This window comes from Anopheles aquasalis, chromosome 2 (assembly GCF_943734665.1).
Source record: "Anopheles aquasalis chromosome 2, idAnoAquaMG_Q_19, whole genome shotgun sequence".
NCBI lineage: Eukaryota > Metazoa > Arthropoda > Insecta > Diptera > Culicidae > Anopheles > Anopheles aquasalis.
In genome coordinates, this window is record NC_064877.1 from 1,482,501 (window position 1) to 1,487,500 (window position 5,000).

At 49.0% G+C, this 5,000-nt stretch overlaps 1 protein-coding gene across 1 annotated transcript in view; it reads right to left on the reverse strand.

The window, feature by feature from the left end:
- LOC126569062 (homeobox protein unc-4) overlaps positions 1 to 5,000 on the reverse strand; it is a 56,075-nt gene that overhangs the window by 2,245 nt on the left and 48,830 nt on the right. The gene's annotated exons all lie outside the window — the stretch shown is intronic.

The window sequence follows — 5,000 nt, forward strand, 5'->3', positions numbered from 1 at the left end:
TGTGAATGACAACTTTACTTCTAGCGGCGAAGAAAATATGAAAAATCTTCTTTTCTATCAAAGTGAATTAAAGGGGGAACCCGAAAAAAAAGGTCATCCACCAACAGTAGAACCATCAACCTTAGAAGGAAAGCGACCTCGAAAGGGTCTCGCAGGGAATCGAGCCTCAGCAGGCCTTGCCCGAGTCTTGTTGCCTCCGAACTGCGGCCCAGGTTCGGGCTATACGAAACAGTAAATATACGTATTAGCTCAACCATCAGCCATTAATTATTTTGTCCGGACGCGCGGACTGCCGCTGGGTCAGTCAGCCAAGCAAGCGTTCACGCGTCGAACGACCCCGGGGACGAATGGTGATGGTGGTGGTGAGACAGCAGCGGAAGACACGAAAAGGACCTGGCTTGAGGCAAGGATTAACGTGTGTAACACTTGACTTATGATTTGTTTTTATGACCGCCGCTTCAAACGGTGCGGTGCGGTGCGGCCAGTCGCGCTGGCCCGAGGAGAGCGAAAAGAGAAAAAAGACATTTTTCAAACCGACAACCGTCGACCTCGTCGTGACGTCTCAACCTGGTCCCGGTCCCGGTCCCGGTGCCGGTCCCGGGGACGATCCCGTCGAGGTGATGGCTCAATTTGTTCAACCAGACGCGCCGCGCCGCGCCGAAAAGCGCAGGACCGTGGAAAGGTGGAAAAAATGAATTCCACGACGTTCCTGCTCCGTTAATTTACCTTCCGTCTTCCGTCCGCTGGGTTTTTAGCGATCGCGAGGGCTTTTCGAGCAAAGAAAAAAAAACGACCGACCAGCGAGTGGAGGATCGTTGAGTGCATTTAACGGGAAGAGAATTTATGTCCCTTTCGGGGTTTGTTGGCCACCACCACCCGGCCGCCCGCCCGCCCTTCATTTTCGGCCGCATCCGGTCGGTCTTTGGCGCGGGTTCATTATGCACTTTCATTACCATTTGTAGCGAGCCCACTGTGCAACAAGTGCACGAATGCACCTTGCACCTTTTAGCGGAGGTAATCCTGTGCGTGGAATCGAGTTTTTAATGTCAATACCATTGACGGCCATGAGAAGAAACATGCCGGGCGCATCAGCACCCAATGCGCACCCAGAGCTTGTTATGTTAAACTCTTTCTCAATGAGTCATAAAAGACTCAATGATGTACACAGCAAACACACCGAGCACCAACTTTTACAACTTGCTTGTTTTTCATGTGCTCGAACAACGCCGAAGGAGGCCATGCCATTCCTTTGCTTGCCGTGGTCCGTGGTGAGAATGACTAATTTCCTTCTTGTTTGTTGGCGTCCGGCGCGGATCGATTCGTCCCTTCCGACCACGTTACGAAGGCGTTAAGCGACGTTTCATTATAAGCACGCCACAGAACGTGCGAGGAAAATGGTTTTTCGGGGAGGGAAAAAGGCCGAAAAGAGGAGTAACCCAAAGGTGCAAAGAAACCATAAACGTGGCTCTCCGCTGCTGCTGCTGCTAGTGCTGGAAGATCATAATTGTTTAACAGCCACTGAAGAATGTTTAAAGCGCATCGCATTTTATGAAGCGCGCCAACCGTTTGCCATTTCTTTGTGCGTACGAAAGGACTCATCGACGAAGCACCGCTCTCACCACCACCACCGAATGTTGTCTGATCTTATCGGGGTTTATTATCATTGATGGGTGCCGTGTACGGTTAACGTAAATAAGTCAGCTACCAGCCAGTAAGTTAGAGAGGATACTGGATCACCTGCCGTGGCGACTGGGGGAGAAAAATGGCCATCGTTTGTGCTCCGCTACGCTGCGCTTACGATTGCAAAGTGCGGTTTTGAAGCGAACCTTTATCTTTGAGCAAATATTGATGTTCCAACACGGCCCTGATTTCGCAAGCAAACCCTTGATTTCGCACCTCTTCGCCGTAATGGCCATCTCATTACGGTGTTTGTGAAATGGCAGATGGTATGTGAAGTGATTGTTGTTGATGAAGTGGCAGCAGGGCGGAAGGTTTATTTAAAAAAGGGTTCAATTAATGTCATTTTAAAACGGAAATATTTCTGAATATTGGAATGAGTATCCGAGAGCTATAGCATCGGCCTACTTGAAACCACTTGTGACAACAGGGGCTCCTTTCTGCCTTTGAAGTAGGTTGCTTAGGACAGTATCTAACTTCAAATAGTATCCTAGCTTGCTTTGTTTTTTGTTTCAAATCTAAACGACAAATAGCATGAGCTAAGACGAGAGTTGTGTTCCCCATATTGCACAACATACAATTGTCCAATGGCCAACAGCAGCTAATCGCAAAGGGTGCTTACCACCAGCGAGCGAGTTAAATGAAAGCAAATGGATTGGCCCTTTGAGAGCGTCGGAGTTTGCAACAAATTTACGCCATATCCTCCGGCAGACCAGCACTACCTATTCAAACAAACGCAAACACATTATGCTGTCATTTTGCTGTTGAAGCGGAAGCCGCTTAAAGTTGGACGCCGACAACGGTGAGCATTTTTCATGTTTCTCGCCACCTTGAAAGCTTGCCGCCTGGCCACCAGCTGAAGAGAAAACATCGCAAAGCTGGCGATGGCGGCTGCTGGTGCTGTTGCTGCTGCTGACGCATGAAGATTGCTCGACGTGGAAAATCAGGAACATTTTCTCGATCGTTCGCTGCGTACGATCATTTCTCATCGAGGCCGCACCGAGGGCCGGCCATGTTCAACAATGTCCATGAATGGGGCAGTGGCCTTAACAAGAGGTCTGCTCTGTGTATGGCTGAGAAAGCATTAACATCCAGTCCAGTCGAGGTGTAGTGCGAGGCGCTTTTATTATGCTCCGCCATAGTGTTATGATTGGTCGATTGTTGATTAACATGACCTCTTTATTGTTTGATTTAATTCGTTTCTCCACTTACGGAGACGACGCTACCTTGTTGTTATCCGGATCCGCTTGGTTCGAAATTGCGCACGATCGATACTGTTACGTGTGTGCGCGGGCATTGTGCCCATTAGTATGGACTTCTCGTTGGCTGTTAACGAGGCTCACACTTAAGATGACACCGCACCGCAAGTACCCGAAAACGTTGTCATCTCCTTCAGCCGCTAAAGAGGCAAACAAAGCGTGGCATTGGCGTGCCGGATAAGAGAGTAAATAGGTTCCTATAGCCCCTCGTCCGCTTTCATTATTTATGCTCGACATCTTTCTCGATATCATTTTCATGCATCATGCGAACCGCTGTCACACCGCTGGTCCTGGGGCGCTAGGCGTGAAAAGGAGCAATTCACTTGCTTGAAGGATTACTTTTGCTCGTGCCGGGTCCTCGTGATTGACTTTGCTACACAATCGGGGCACCCAAAAACCATTTACTCCTCGGCCAGTAGAAGCCCAGTACCAGGCAATACTGAGGGAATTCCCGTTCTCCCGATCACGATGACAGCTGTTTGATTTATGACGATTTTGACGGACCGTACCGCACACTCCGGCTCCGGCCACCAGCCGGAGCAGCAGCAGAAGACGAAGAAAGGTGACGAACGGTTGTGCTGCAGGTACCGGGAGGACGACGTTGGGGTGGGGAAGCAAAACGGAAATTTAATACTTCCCCTCGACTGACTCGATAAAGTGTTCTCAACAACTGGGAGGGAAGGGTGTCCAATCGGTTCGTGAGGCCACTAAAAGCAAAGTCCTTCGAGTACACGATTCGGCACACGATTCAAGGTATACACTCTTTGTCCTTGAACGACATGTTTGAACAACTTTTGGTCACTTTGGGGCTGCCGTTGGCCTATTATCCTGCGGCCAAACGGACCTGATCGGATTCCTTTTCCTTTTCTTCGTTACAAGCACACACAAGCGTTTACCACGTTCTAATGATCTCCAATCATTACGCTCTGCGACGCTAGCGACGACTCTTAAGTCTCTATTATGCTCGTTCGTTCGCAACAACAACTATTTCAGCTCCACGAAGGACACATTTTCGTCCACGGCGTCGATGTCGATGTCGGTTGAAGGCTTGCCTGCCCGCTGCCTGAATGATTGATGGTGATTACATCCGGGGAATGGAAATGGAAACGAACCCGAGTGTGCCCCTCCTCCGCCACCCGCGGTAGGCGAATCGAAACACCGATATGCGTATTGTTTTTTTGAATTATGTATTACAGGGTGCTCTGGAGTGGTCAAAATTGGGCCTCCACAAAAAACGATACGTCAGGGCCGGAGACGTTTGTCGACCGTCCGACATTGTGAGCCCAGTCAGTCATCGGCGACACATCGGCGTATCGTGTCGGTTGTCCTTCTGATTGCCGTTTGAAAAGTGACCAATTAAAGACGAAAATCGTTGTCCTCGGCGTTCACGGCAATCACTGGCAATTCGAGCGACCGTTGGATGCGAGATTGTCCCGCTAATTGTGCTTCAATTGTTGCAATTTTACTCATTTGGCGGAGAACTTTTTACAAACTGATCGTACGGATCGGTGGAAAAGGTCAATTTGAAGATATGTTGTCGATAGTCTTCGAAATGAAGTCTAATTCTAAACACTGGAGGCAACATAAACGACGATGATCTGATACAATCACACCCCTTCAACTTTTCGACGACAACATCAAGAATCGCGGAGGGTTGTGAATCACAAATTTGCAGTTATCTGATGTTGGGCCTTATCGATTTGGTCTAACGTTGAATTATTCATGATCGTAATGAATGTTGGTGCGGATATAATCTGACCAGCTGTTGTGTGTATCTGGTGGCGCGTTGGTGGTGGCCCGGTAAATGTTATTTTTATCCAGCACAAACACGCCCCTACTTTCTTACGTTGACACCAAAACACGCCATCATCCGAGGCTCATCTTTCACAGCTGGTTACGTCTTTAGCGATGCACCACATTGCATTGCACGGCTAGGAGCGGAGTAGGCCGGTGGGCACAAACCACAGCCTACCATTAATTTATGATTTAGCGAACGAACGAGCGATGACGGTCGTACCAACCACGAAAACGAATCGAATTTGCCACCGCACATCTGTCACGCTG